General features: G+C 36.8%; 1 protein-coding gene across 5 annotated transcripts in view; it reads right to left on the bottom strand.

Annotated features, from left to right (window-relative positions):
- The window catches only part of ROBO2 (roundabout guidance receptor 2), a 643,927-nt gene that overhangs the window by 236,469 nt on the left and 391,209 nt on the right, over window positions 1-16,249 (bottom strand). The window lies entirely within an intron of this gene.

The following is a 16,249-nucleotide window of genomic DNA, read 5'->3' as shown; positions in this document are numbered from 1 at the left end:
TGAACTGTGAGTGACAGAAGATTTGGATTGTATAAGTTATTCAGGAACATATTTCCTTGTATGAGTTGTATTAATATTTCATTAAACTTGAGTCAGAAGATACATAAAAGTAGAAAGTCATACATATAAAACATCATCCAAGGATTGCTAGTAGAGAAGACTCATACTTAATAGTAACATAAGTTGCACAAACAAAGAGGATGAATGTGTTATTGCATAGTACTGAATTTTTAGTTGACAGATATTTCCTTTGGACATCACTCATCATACATTTTTCTTTATTCTTTAGAGTTTAAGTCAAAATAGACATTTAAATTGGCATTTAAAACAAAGATAACAGCTACATAAGAAAACTCGGCAGTGCAGACAATGTTCTGATTATTTTGTATATTTTTTCCTCTGATATTAGTATTTCTACATATAGATTAGCTTCTGTATTATTCTTATATCATCTCAGATGGTCACAGCTGACCATATTAGAATCCTCAGAAATCCCCAAAGACATGTCAACTTGAATAATTCATAAGACAGACTATTTTTATTCTTAAAATAACAATGTTGATACAGGCTGACACCTAGTTTGGCTCTTAAAATGTCACAAGTCCCTGAATATAAAAACTGCGGCAGTGGGGTAGGGAGGTGGGTTAGAAAGTTAATGGTAGGCAATTTTTTTCATAGCTATAAAATTGCAATTAGCTTTCTCTGGCACCATAATTAAGAGATTATGCAAAGAGAATTTTTTTCATATGCATATATTTCAATGTAACATATTCAATTTTATTCCACAGGGGGAAAGCTGGTCATCTGATAAATAACTACTTTACAATTATGCTAGAAAATACTTCTGTCTCTCAACCTTTTATCAGTCCAGCATGACATATCTGATGTTTTTTAATATCAGAAACACAGAAATTATCTGAAGATAACACAAAACATGGATTTGAGAACCTAAGAAACAACTGCAATACAAATAACACACACTCAGCTAAGACAAAGCATAGCTACAGGATCAACATTAATTGAAGAATTAGATCCAAAGTCACTATACTTGCCGATGCTCAAAGTAATATAGAAAAGGCATTTTAAGGAAATAAATCAAAATTCAAAAGTTAAAGATTAATAGTTAATCAGACTGTGAACTAAATAAATGCTTCCACCTGGGAAGGGGTTGACCTGATGGGACAAAAATGTCATGAAACACAAGAGATGTATTGAATAATATGCCATTAAATTTTGTTGTCAGGTTAAAAGAATGTATGCCTATTTTAATAAAAACCCAAAGAAGACCAAAAAGTAAAAGCAGCGTTTGGTTTCCAGGAGATCCTATAGGTTAACCACTCGGATCTGAAATACGGCCTAGAGGGAGGTGTCAGGGAATTCATGATTTGAGGGCATTTGAATATTACAAGTGGAATGGGATACAGGTTTAAAAAAAAAACACAAAAATCATATATGATGAAATGGGAGGAAGACTGAACAAGATTGTCTTCATCTCACAAATTCACTACGAAATCATTCTTGAGTAAGAATTGAGTCTATTCCTTTAAAGTGGCTCCCATGAACCTGGTATGGTATTTTTAGTCATTAAGTATTTATGTTGTGAATTTTTACACAGTAAACCCACAGAATTCCTGTATAAACGCCTATCAGATGAACTTCATGATATGTTCATTGCATGGTCTCCAGTAATCTTGGATACCCGATTTCTTTTGACCTTTGCCCACCCTGTTTCATTCTTAACTGGTCTCTGCTGCACATCCACATTGATCTGTAGACAAAGCATTGTCATATGGAATCAATAGATCATTCCTTTGGTACTGAGACTGGCTCTTGCATAGTTTACTTTCATTTTTTAAGCAGATCAATAGTGCTAAACCGATGCATTACAAATTGGGGGTACAATTAGTATCTGTCTTCAAGCTAGTTAAATGGGAATACAGCTTGATTGATAGAGTTTAGATGATTTAGATGGAAAAAAAAAATCTTTTGAAATTTCTAAATTGTATTCAAAATTGCCTCTAAAATATGTTTTGGGAAGAACTTTTTAGTTTCTTTAAAAAACTATTGATACTTTTCACACTTCTTAGTATTTACTTTATTTAAAAAGACATTTTCTTATTAGATATGTTTTTAAATAAAATATGATTTGAAATACGATGCTTCCCATTGATGCATCAGGGAAAGATGTTCTATTTGAGTCTATATAGTCCTGGTACAGAAAGAAAATAATCATATTAATAGAGTACTCATTTAAGAAACTTAAATATAAATGTATTAATCCTAAATGAATTTTCTGAGTTAGATATATTTTGTTATCCACACAAAAATGCAAAGTTACGAAATTTTTAAAAAATAATGTTAATAAACTTTTTTACACTTACACAGTTGCTTTCAATGCCTCTTCTTACCTCCTTTTTAACTTGTATTGAAAGTTCATCTCACTGGTGACAAAAGACAGTTGAGGCCATTTCCCTTCAATCTCATCAATATATTCATTAACAGGACTTCATCAATCTCACTGCACTAAGAAAATATTAAATCTTCCAAGCATATTAAAATTGATTTCATGATTTGAGGATCAAGTATTCATTATTAGGCCATTTCTTCATTTTATATGTGAGTACATCAAAAATAATAACAGTCAGACTAAGTGGCCTTAAAATAAAAGAGTGATATCCAGTGAAGCCATTATCTATGTAAGAGTAATAAGGTACACAATTTATTCAATTTGACCCCTAACACCAAAAACACTGTTCCATATTGATTTGCTCTTCCTTTACCTAGCATTGAATAAATAGCTGGATCTCATCAACTTTTCATTATACATGGCAATGTGGACCATGGAAGAGAGCAAATAAACCCTAAGCCTCCTTCACAGCATATTCCAGTGCATGGTTTGAGGGTCTCAGCCTAGAACTGAAACTATTTTACTTACTTACACAAATGGTCATGATAAGTAATATCTTAGCTAACAGAAGCAGAAGATATTAAGAAGGGGTGTCAAGAATACACAGAACTATACAAAAAAGATCTTCATGACCCAGATAATAACAATGGTATGATCACTCACCTAGAGCCAGACATCCTGGAATGAGAAGTCAAGTGGGCCTTAGGAAGCATCACTATGAACAAAGCTAGTGGAGGTGATGGAATTCCAGTTGACCTATTTCAAATCCTGAAAGATGAAGCTGTGAAAGTGCTGCATTCATAATGCCAGCAAATATAGAAAACTCAGCAGTGGCCACAGGACTGGAAAAGGTCAGTTTTCATTCCAGTCCCAAAGAATGCTCAAACTACTGCACAATTGCACTCATCTCACATGCTAGTAAAGTAATGCTCAAAATTCTCCAAGCCATGCTTCAGCAATACATGAACTATGAACTTCCAGATGTTCAAGCTGGTTTTAGAAAAGGCAGAGGAACCAGAGATCAAATCGCCAACATCCATTGGATCATCGAAAAAGCAAGAGAGTTCCAGAAAAACATCTATTTCTGCTTTATTGACTATGCCAAAGCCTTTGACTGTGTGGATCACAATAAACTGTGGAAAATCCCTCAAGAGATGGGAATACCAGACCACCTGACCTGCCTCTTGAGAAACCTGTATGCAGGTCAGGAAGCAACAGTTAGAACTGGACATGGAACAATAAACTGGTTCCAAATAGGAAAAGGAGTATATCAAGGCTGAATATCATCACCCTGTTTATTTAACTTATATGCAGAGGACATCATGAGAAATGCTGGGCTGGATGAAGCACAAGCTGGAATCAAGATTGCCGGGAGAAATATCAATAACCTCAGATATGGAGATGACACCACCATTATGGCAGAAAGTGAAGAAGAACTAAAGAGCGTGTTGATGAAAGTGAAAGAGAGTGAAAAAGTTGGCTTAAAGCTCAACATTCAGAAAACTAAGATCATGGCATATGGTCCCATTACTTCATGGCAAATAGATGGGGAAATAGTGGAAACAGTGGCTGACTTTATTCTTGGGGGCTCCAAAATCACTGCAGATGGTGACTGCAGCCATGAAATTAAAAGACGCTTACTCCTTGAAAGGAAAGTTATGACCAACCTAGACAGCATATTGAAAAGCAGAGACATTACTTTGCCAACAAAGTTCTGTCTAGTCAAGGCTACGGTTTTTCCAGTGGTCACGTATGGATATGAGAGTTAGACTACAAAGAAAGCTGAGAGCCGAAGAATTGATGCTTTTGAACTGTGGTATTGAACTTGAAAGTCTCTTGGACTGCAAGGAGATCTAACCAGTCCATCCTAAAGGAGATCAGTCCTGGGTGTTCATCAGAAGGACTGATGTTGAAGCTGAAACTCCAGTACTTTGGCCACCTGATGTGAAGAGCTGACTCATTGGAAAAGACCCTGATGCTGGGAAAGATTGAGGGAAGGAGGAGAAAGGGATGACAGAGGATGAGACGGTTGGATGGCATCACCAACTCTATGGACATGAGTTTGGGTAAACTCAGGGAGTTTGTGATGGACAGGGAGGCCTGGCGTGCTGCGTTTCATGGGGTCACAAAGATTCGGACATGACTGAGTGACTGAACTGAGACAGAGACAAGATTGTATATGTTAAAGAACTCATTCATTCAACACATTAGCCTGTAGGTTAATTTCTTTCAATATTTATAATATTACTGTATTCAGAGATGGAGACACGCTCCTAAGCAGGGTTATATAACCCTCAAATCCAAGAGATAACATTTTAGTGAAGCTGATAGATTATACATAAACTATGTACTAATTTACAATTGTTATTATAGCTGCATATGGGAGATATGGAGCACTTCACCTTGTCCAATCATTCTTAAACAATTCATATTGAGTTTCTGACTTAATTTAAGCTAAGAAATATATCCAAAGATTGATGGGTGAAAGATAAAGAAGTGGTGGCCTTTGCAGCAGAGGAAATAACACAATCAAAGACAGATGGCATGTAGGAAGAAATGAAAAGTGTTGTACAAGTATCATTCAGAGCATTGTAGATAGCATGAATGATACTAGACTTTTTCTGAAAAGCAAAAGGAGATTGTTGAACAGTTTCAAGTAGAAGAGCAACATGATGAGGGCTGAGAGTGGCCTCAGGCAGACCATATAACAAACTGTTTCATCTTCCTGTGAAGAAATGTCGCTGCTTTGACTAGAATGCTGGTAGTATGAATAGAAAGAAGCAGATCGATTTGCAATGATATTTAGGATAGGAAATCCACTGGACCTGGTGAGTAAATACAGGAAATAAGAAAAAGGAGAGGGCAAGATAGACACAGAAATTCTTGCACTGTGAAATTTCATGAAGGTGGAGACATTCACTAAGATAGACTATGATTTAAAAAAAGTAGGATAAAAAACAAACAAAAAACAAAACCAAGAGCAAACCCAAAGAAAACATTTCCAAGAAAGTAGTTGGATATCTAGAAGTTAGGACTAGGCAGGAGTTAAATATGTGAGTTATCCATTTATAGGAGGCAGCTAAAGCCACAAAGTAAAGACGGCTGTCTAGGGAGATATACAGAATGAGGTCGCAAAGAGTTGGACACATCTTAGTGACTAAACAATAACAGAATGAGAGGATTAAGAGCACACAGAACTATATCTAGAAGAACTCAATTATTTAAAGGTTAGATGATGAGGATTACATATCAGAAGGAGGAGGAGCAGTTGCCAGAAAGAAGGAAAATCCTTTGAGTGCAGAACATGCCAAACACCCTGCCTGGCCCGTGGCAACGTGACATTAAGTGCTATCTAGCAGTGACACTACCAGGAAGACAAAGAATAATACAGCATAATTCGGAACAGCATAGGTAAGTATAACACAGGATAGGCAATAGCTAGTTTATGTTCATCTTTGCTAGCTAATCCACTGAAATACCCAAGTACCCTGGGGACCCCCTTTCCCTCCCCACAGTTGCTTTTACTACTCTGTCTCTCCCATTCTTGCTCTATTGGCTCCTGCCCAAGATAAAATCTTTTAACTTTCAACTCATGTCTACATGGTACTTCACCCCAAGACCTATCCTGAGAAGATCTAAGAGGCAGAGAAACCAGGTGGGACCAGTGGTACTGAGAGGGAAGAAAGAAAGCAGATGAGTTTCAACCCTGCAAAAGACTCCTGCATCACTAGCTCCCAAGAGAAGGCAGTGTTCTCCAATCAAGCCACATGTCCTCACTTCTCCAAAGGACTCAAAACACCAGAAGAAGTAGCCCAGGCCCACTCTCTCATGTCTCTAGCCTATGTCCTGCTGGAGTCTCCTCTTCAGATCTTGTGAATCAAGTCCTGCTAATCCACTGCCTGGCGGGATAGGAGAGTACAAGAAGAAAGTTACAAGGTACAATACGTCTGCTTATTGCTCTGGTAGAGGATAATCCATCCATTCCTGGTCTTCAGAGTCAGAACTCAGAATGAATGGAATTTCCCACAATTCCCTCTTCCTGTGGTGTTAAAGATTAATTAAGAACTGAACATGACGAAGGTTCACGAAACTTACTGTGGGAATCATGTCATGACGTATGTAAGTCAAACCATCAGGCTGGAGACCTTAAACTTATATAGCTGCTGCTGTTATTTAGTCACTAAGTTGTGTCAGACTCTTTGCGACTCCAAGAATTGCAGCCTGCCAGGCTTCTCTGTTCTTGCAGTTTTCCAGGCAAGAATACTGGTTAGCCATTTCTTTCTCCAGGGGATCTTCTGGATCCAGGGATTGAACCCATGTCTCCTGCATTGGCAGGTGAATTCTTCACCACGGAGCCACCTGGGAAGCCCAATCTTATATAGTAGTGTATGTCAGTTATATCTCAATAAAGTAGAAGAAAAAATACATTAATTAAGGACACGCCAAGGGTAGGCAAACTTTTTCTCTGAATTATTTGACTTTTCAGGCCAAAAGTTCACTGTTGCAACTACTTAGTTTTGCAACTTTGGTCTGCAAGCAGCCATAAACATAGCAGTTCATGAATGAATATGGTTGTATTCTAATAAGATTTACATTAGGCGGTGGACTGGATTTGACCCACAGACATAGTTTGCCAGCCCTGGCTTATGATATCATTAATATCTTCATAGATTTCAGGCACTGAGCTTCCGTCAGATTTTGTAGACTGGCGTTCGGGTAACTAAAACTAGTATTGTTTCCATGCGATACTACTACATTGCAAGTGGTTATTTACAAATGAATTTTGGGGACACATGAGTCCACAGAGGGCAATTTGCTTTCCACATACATAAATTCCTTTAATTATATAGGACTAAAAGAAAAAAAAAAAAAAACCTCCATATAAAATACCATTCCTTATATACTTCCTATAAAATTCCATAGATGCACTGCTATAGCTTGAATACACAAATAGTCTGTTTTATAATCCTTTCTTTGTTCTTATTCCGACGACAGGTCAATAAAAACAGAAGAGTCTAAACAAATCCGAAAGATTTTATCCAAAATTGCTGAAGAAGTAGGAAGCATATTGCACATAGATTGTAAGTTGCAGAGGGAACTGTTCTGTCTAGTTTTGCTAAATATTTATAGCTATGAGAATATCCAATATAAGTCTCTTAATCCTAATCCTTAGTTCCAGGGTTTGGCGTTCATGACTGTCTCTATATCCAGTGACTGCTGAGTGATTTCACTCTGGAAACAGTGAACTCTCAGCATCAAACCACATACTTCTATTATTGAATCTTTCCTACAGATCTCCTTATAGACAGATAGGATGTCCTTGGATTTGACCAGAAAAATACAGAGCCTCTCTTGATTTAGCATCAACATCCTCACTGGGTGTGGCCAAAGATGGAAGTTAACTAGTCTGCCCCTTTTCATCATTGACTATACTTCCTCTTTTACAGAGCCAATTATAGATACTTTATTTCTCAACTCAATCCACACTTACTGAATATTATGAGCTAAATCTGAGCTAGACACTAGGAACACAGGATGAAAGTAAGACAGATTCTGTTTTGGGAAGGCTCAAAGTTCACGGAAGTACCATTTCAGGAAGAGAGTGCAAATAAGGTCATCACCAAAAGCTGAAACGAGAAGCTTAATTTTGTAGGAATCAGTAGTTATTTACATCTATTTTTGAACTGTAGGTGACTTCTTCAATTAATTAGAAAACTATTTTGTACAGTAGGTAGAAAGCTTTGCTTTTCCTCGTCAGTATTTTCTCTTCCATAGGTACTAGTTGAATGCATGCATTTTTAAATCCCTTTCCTATTACAGTAGGGATTCCTTTCCTTTTACAGATCCCTTTACAATCCTTTTCCTAATACAGATATTACAGTATCATCTAACCCCTTCACTAGAGCATAAATTCTTGAAATCTTCTTTAATTTCACTTGTCCAGTGTCCCACGGGCAAGCTCCCATGTCCACTAAATTCCCACTGATTATCTTGCAGATTTTACCACATACAACTTTATATTCCATTGACATTGAGATTATCATCACCTTTCATACTCTAGACAGTTGCTAGCTAAAAGCAGCTCATGCAGGGCTGCAAAAGTCAATTGTTAATTTTCAGGTATTTTGTGAATCTGTTGACAAACTACATACATTTATAACTGGTACTGAAGTGGAAAAAGTTTTCAGTTTGGATAATATAATTTATATGAGAAAAAGGTTAACAGTAGATTACACATTAATGTTAATGACATTAAATTTATGGGGAAATGAATTAACAGATTGGAATTCAACTCCATCTGGCAAATCAAGACTGAACTACAACCATAAATTGACTATAGATACATGAATTTGGCAAAAATCAATGAGAGCATTCTCCAATATGAGATTCACAATCAAAAGTATTATATATTTTATTATTTGTAAACTGGTGTTGTACATCTATTGCATCAGTAAAATTTACAGTAAATTAATACTTACACACATTTTTATTCTGAAAGTTATTTTATTTTTATTTTGTATATTGCTTTATACAAAAGCAATAACAACAACAAAATGTCAAAGATGCCCTCCCAGATGGCAAAAGCTTCATAGTTTATCATCTAAGACTCTCCACCAAGCCTTCCTTTCCAAGTTCCCACTATTTCTTCACATAGAACTTCAGTTCCTGTCCTCACTGTTCTAGCCACCATTCAGCAAAGCAAAGCTCTCTTACAGGTTCCCATATTTAGCCTTTCCTCCCACCACTCTCCCAGACTGAATTGATTTGTCTTCCTCGCCACCAATTTCTACTCATCTCTAGAGAATCTACCGGAATCCTCCCTTCTCCAAAGAATTTATTCAGAACCCGTAATCAGTGCTGGCTTGAATTTCCAGCCATCACTCAGTGTCTATGCCATGATTCTAGGCATAAGCGTTGGGTTATACAAAACAGGCTTATCATTCTTTGTTCTACTAATAAACTCACTTGCTCTAACTCCATGGTCATGAGCACAGCAGAGTGAACCAGGTAAGACTCTCACTCATAAGCTCTTCCATGCTAATCCACGTTCTTCCTGCCATGCCCCCCACCCCGCCAGTTTTGTCTCTCTCTCTTCAAACTGTTGGTAATGGCCACTGGCGTTAAGAAGCCATAATTTTGCAACTTGGATGGGGTCATTTCAAACCACAGGTAAATTGTATAAACAGAGAAAGAGAGGCACCAACATTCAGAGAGAAGCAGGGCATAGGGAGAAAGCTGTGTTTCTTACAGAAGAATGCAACCTTGTTTTTCAGCTTCCCTTTTAGTCCTTGAATTTCAAGAAATAATGAGAGCATCTTTGTCAATAAATTAGCTTATTACATGAGCATATTACTGTTTTTTATTACTAGCAGTGAAAAGAAGCATGAACAGAACTAAACAGTAATGTCCTTGGTTCTCTATACTTCATTGGGTTCCCTTCAGAAACTAGCAGAGTAGAATTTTAATTGGTTGATTTCATGAAGGAAGAAATTCCCATCAAGTTTGGGACTGGTAGAATACTCATTCACTACTATTCACTTCTATTACATACTTTCTGACAACTTGGGTACCAGCTGGGGCCACCATGATGGCTTAAAAATAGGTGGAAGAGCTGGGAAAAACACATCAGGTGCACTTATAGGATGATAATAAAATGTAGCTCTGGCCTGTCCCTAGAATCAGTGAATACACCAATAAAATACAGAAGAGAGATTTTACCTGTGACCTTTCATTTCCCACATGCAAGAGTAGTTGAGGATACTTTTAAATTCATACTTTGGGGTTAAAAGGCCAATTTACTTCATGAGAGGATATAATTAAACAATTTTCCCTGTTGTCATATATGTTTCTAATCTTTTCATACTGGGCAAAATAAATGAATCCATATTCATAGATTAAAAATGTCTTGTTGATATAATTTTAGGTTTGTGCTTGCTCAGTTGCTCAATTGTGTCCAACTCTTTGCAACCCCATGGACTGAAGCCCACCAGGCTCCTCTGTCCATGAGATTTCCCAGGCAAGAATACTGGAGTGGGTTGCCATTTCCTCCTCCAGGGGATCTTCCCGACTTAGGAATCAACCTGCGTCCCCAGCATCTCCTACATTGGTAGGGAAATTCTTTATACTGAGTCACCTGGGAGGCCCATAATTTTAGATTAGCATTAATTATTTGATTGATTCCAATCTAAAAATAAGTCAGAATTCAATAGTACGCTTCTTTCTTTTCCACAGATGTGTGTTTTGACACAATACGCCTTGTTTTTATTATACTATTAAAATGAAAATCTGTGCATTAAAATATTTGATGCTATGCATACATGTATTATGCAATATTACCCTTGTGTGCAATGGACCAACAAGACTACAAAGCAAAAGTATTTCTTGTTATTCAACTTTGTCCAGCCAAGAAAAAAGAGAAACATAAATTAAAATCTATGGGAAAAAAAGCAGTACTCTGAAAATATTCAGTGGAAATTGACACTAACTTATTACTTAAGCTTTGATGTGAATGCCTGAAATATAAAATATTTTAATTGCTAGCTCTTATGGGTTAGATTATTTTTATTCTGGATCTCCATTAAATTCAGTAACAAATAAAATCACATATTTGCTATAGTCCTAACAGGAATAAAAGATCGATCTTCTAAATTAAAAGGAATTAGAAGTGTGTGTACTTGTGTATTATAGATTGTGAAGAATGAAACTTTCAGTTACGGCACTAAGAATGCATGTGTCTCAAAGCTGTGCTGCAATATTTTATTAAAAATGTAACATTTGTCTTGTGGTGCTTTCTTGGTAACTCACAATATTTTCTTATTCCTGGAATGAGCTAACACAGTAAAGATTTCAACGATAAGATAAATGCCAAGTTTTTAATGAAAAACCAGCTCAGCTCAACTCTGCCAAAAGAAATGGCTAATAGTAGCCTGTAAAGTTAAAAATAGAATATAAAATTAATCTTTTTATATCAACGATCAACGTGAGCTGAATAGTCAAAATTATTTCTCCTCATTAACCATTATCTTTAATGATTTATTGCATTCTTTATTGATAGTTTAAATTATTCCAGTGAGATAATTAGCAGTCCTTGCAAACACAATGAAGCTGACTAAATGATTCAGGTGAGATGAGTCAGCAATGGACCAGGTGCAGAAACTGCAAACCTTGCAGTTGGGGAAATTATGGTTTATGAATTAACAACTTGCTGTTACTTCTTTTACTTTCCCATTTTGCCCGTGGGAGTCAGCAGGCCATCCACTCCGGGCAACAGCTAGTTTTTCTTCTAAAATTGAAACCTTCCCCCCACTCCACACACACCTCCAAGCTCTCATCTCAGACAAAAAATAACATTTATTCACACACATAGGAATTCAAATCCTAGCTCAACCACGTACGAACTACGCGAATTTAAGCAAATTGTGCAAGGTCACTTCATTTTCTTCATTTATAACAGAGATTTTTGTTATAAATGCACCCATTTATTATGAACCCATCTCAAGGATCTTGTGAAAATCAAATGAGATAATAAATGACCCAGTGTTCCAGCACTGCCCAGGACATAATAAATATAGTATGTATTTGCTATTTTTGTTATTAATATGGACTTCCCGGATGGCTCAGCAATTAAAGAATCCACCTTCAATGCAGGAAACACAGCAGATGTGGACATAATCCCTGGGTCCAAAAGATCCCCACAAAAAGGAAATGACAACCGACTCCAGTATGCTTACCTGAAAAATCCCATGGACAAAGGAGCCTGGCAGGCTATAGACCAAAGGGTCGCAAAGAGTGGGACACGACTAAGCATGCATCATTAATTTGGCCCTGTCTTCTTAGTAGGAAACACTGATAGTCTGACAATGCTTGTACTAGGTACTTCACTAACAGAGGCGGAGGGTAGCCACCAGGTGGCTAAACCCAAATCCAGAGACTGCTATGGTTAACCTTGTCCCTGTTCCAATACCTACACACACCTAAAATTGGTTGCACCTATTCCACACAATCCACATGACCTGTCCAGTAACCTGGGTTACTTTCCTTGGGACAACGACATATCTAGAGGTTTTAGCTCAAGGTTAAGTTAAAAATATATAGTTCATTGTTAGAACACAATGAAAAGAATAGACTCTTAGGAGAGAATGCTCAAATGGTTGCGATTTTCAGTGCAAATCCTTACCACACATGAACTTTGGAAGCTAAGTTAACCTTATTTGTATTTTAATTAGTTGTGTTTTATATTCATATGCAGTTTTATTGGGGAAAATAAACTGAATTGGTAAGTTATTTGAATTTTTAAAGTTGATTGCAACACAGCTTTCTTCAGGAAAGTAAAATTTCCCTCCCTGGCTTCCTTTCTCCCTCCCTCTCTTCCTTCTTCCTGATTCAAACAGTATCTGCTTTTCTTTTCACTCCCTATTGGCATGCATGCTTGCTTTTTTTACATTTTAAATATACATATATATTGACATTATATACAAACTCTAATAGGGTTTGACTTTTCCCCTTCTGATCAAGAAAAAGAGAAATTCTATAACTTCAATCATCTATAAGCTCATCTTGTTCAGATCTGTATCTAAATCTCAGTCCTGATTTCTAAACACTATGAAGTGTCAAAGTGATACAAAGAGTCAAAGCATACAAACCCAGACTCTCCTTCTCACCCCCCAAACCTGCTCAACACAATGGTCCCCATCTCTGTTGACTGTTCCTCCATTCATTCTGCTGCAGAAGTTAGAAACTTTTGAGTTCTCCTGGATCAGTCTCTTTTCTTCCCAAAGCCCACAGGACATCAAGATTTTCACAGCTCCATCCTTCAAGCAGTGCTAGAATCTGTTCACTTCATTCCATTTCCACTGTCATCACTCTATCCCAATCCATCTTTATTTCTTATCTGAATAGTTGAATAGTCCCCTAACTGACATTCCTCTCTTTATTGTCCTTCTCTTCAGTCCATCGTTGATACAATAACTGCAGGGATCTTTGAAAAATATGTATCGCCCTCCTCACGTACCCACCTCCTTAAAACTCCTGCACAGTTCTCATCCCACTAAGGAAGCCACATGCATCCTTAAGTTAGCACGGTAGGCTTATCCCTGCAACGTCTGGCTTCTTCTGATTATCCCATTTTCCTCACACCCAGCCTCTTTCCTCATTCCTCGCTCTTTATAGTTCTGCTCACAGATCTATCACAGGTTTTTTAGCCCACAAAGTTCTCACCTTAGGACCACTGCCTATACAGTTCCACTTCAAAGCCTAGCACTTTCTCACTGCCATTTGTCTGAGTGGCTCCATCTATCACCTCGAATCTCTGTCACCTCTCAGAGAAAACCTCTCTGGCCACCTTCTCCAAAATAAAACACCCTCCCAAACTGTGTTTTATCAAATCATCTGTTTACTTCCCTAAAAGTACTTTCAGCAGTTTGTAATGTATGCATTAATTTATTATTTAGCTGTTGATAATCTCTCTCTGTACTGATTCCAAGCTCCACAGGAGCAATGACTGTGGCTGTCTTTTTTGCCATCACATCCCTAACAGCTAGCACGCTATTGAACACATACTGAGTACTCAGTGAATGATTCAGAGAATTAAAATGATTCGAAAGAGCAAACCTTTACCAATTTGTCCTTCACTCTAGTTCACTCAACTATTACTTATGAGTACAAGGTTGCGTGCATGTGTGCTAAGTCACTTCAGTTGTGTCCAACTCTTTGTGACCTTGTAGACTATAGTCCACCAGGCTCCTCTGTCCATGGGATTCTCCAGACAAGAATACTGGAGTGGGCTGCTGTGCCCTCCACCAGGGGATCGTCCCAATCCAGGCATCTAATCTGCATTTCTTGCATTTCTATCTTCAGAAACCAAATCAATATCATAAAGCAATTATCCTCCAAATAAAAATAAATTTAAAAAAGGAATATTCTGAAACTATTTGATAAATATATCTTTTGTTATGATGCACAATAATTGAGAGAGGCTACCTGCGGTGATGTTTCTTAAGAGAATGTTGGCGCCAAGAAGAATGCTCTTCCAAACACGAAGAAACCTTTATTAGCTGTGATGTCATACCTGTGCAAAGGTGGGTACATGCACACAGCTGAGAAACTCTCAACTACAGTAACAAAGAAGTACTTTTTTCCACAGACTCTCCTCAAATCCCATCCTTATGATTTCACACACACAAATGCACAGTGTTCATTTTTATCTCTAGGAAATACACAAAAGTAAGCTATATATCTAAGAAACCTCCAGTATTTTCTAAAGTTGTTAGAAATAATGTGATGGGTATAGACAAGAAGAAAAAAATAAATAAATCCTTTATATTACCAGTGTGGAAGGCCAGTTGTTTTAGTAATATAAACATACACTTTTGTGTAAACCAAGTTTTAAAGTACGAGATTATATTTAATTTTCAACCCTGTTCTAACTTCTAATGTAGAATAGTTTTGAAAATTGATATTTTTTTTCAACCTAGAGGGGACAGTCTCTAAAATATCACATGTATTATCTTATACCAAAATCAGAAAGCCAGGAAGAACTTATCCCATGGCTAAAACCATACATTTTCTAAGGACATAAGAAGAACCACTGACTATTTTAATATGCTCTTCATTAGATCTTCTTTGCACATTTTAGGTTTTCCTACCCCCATGTTTTGCTCATACCATTCCACTCACATTCTCCCATATCCTCCACTAAAATCCTGTCCATCTTTCAAGACTCAACTTAAATCCCAATTCTTCTACTTCATCTCCACTGATTGTCATTGCCTACAGTTATTCCAGGGTTACTATTTCTTTGCTTGAATATCTGTGCCAATTATCTTCCAAGTATTAGAGATATTGGCACCCTTAGGCAACATCAAGCTGGTGTTTTAAAATAAAATAGGATATTAGTAGGCACAGATATTCAAGTAAATAAATAAATTATAGACGGTTTTAATATTTTGCTTGTACTATCCCGGCTCTAACTCAGCTCTTAAAAAACCATGAAAAGGTTTTATTTTCTGAGCGTCAGTTTTCTCATTTGTAAAATAAAGAGCAGAAGCAGAAATCGGCAAGATCTTGCCCAGTTAAAAATAATGTTACTGAATTATTAACACATTCACATATTCTTCCACTCAGTACTTACTTAGCTCTAGTCACATGCCAATCAGGTTAATAAACTCTACAGACACAATATGTTATGACACCACCCTGGAGGCATTATTTTATAGGAAGGACTGGGGTGGAATAGGGGCATATGAAATCATGTACTATTGGATATATCCACTTAAACTTGAAGCATTTTAAAAGTTAGAGGTGTGTGAAAATAATGTGGTATCTAACTCTTACTGTGAATTTCAGGAAAGATATTCAGAGCATACAGTGCCCAAGCTAAGACTGTACAGATGAAAAGCAGGTGTTCCCTTCAGACAAAGTGGAGAAGAACCTCCCGGGGAGATGGACGAATAAGGTTAGAGGTACAGAGTTGAGGTACAGTGGGATATGAGGTAAAATTATAAGAAGTTTGGAGTTTATTAGGCCAATCACAGTTGAAAATGGACAATGATATATATTGCAACCTAAAATAAGCTTAACAATTTATTTTCAACTTTTACTTATGGTATTTGCCATTTTGTATTGTGTACGTATCTTAACTCTATAATTACTTTGAAAGCCTATGGCATGAGAGGTCCAAATCTCATATAAGAAAGTCATTTAATTGGACAGAACAGCTTCTCAATAAATATGCAATTAATACAACATGATAATTCATTTAGACTTTAAAAAATGACTTATCTGAACTACATCATAGAGACTAAACAGTAAGGTTAAATAAATCTTGTTTAAAAATATAGCATC

This window comes from Dama dama, chromosome 31, assembly GCF_033118175.1.
Source record: "Dama dama isolate Ldn47 chromosome 31, ASM3311817v1, whole genome shotgun sequence".
Taxonomy (NCBI): domain Eukaryota; kingdom Metazoa; phylum Chordata; class Mammalia; order Artiodactyla; family Cervidae; genus Dama; species Dama dama.
Note: the sequence above shows the minus strand (reverse complement) of the source record. Positions and strands in the feature narration are given on the sequence as shown.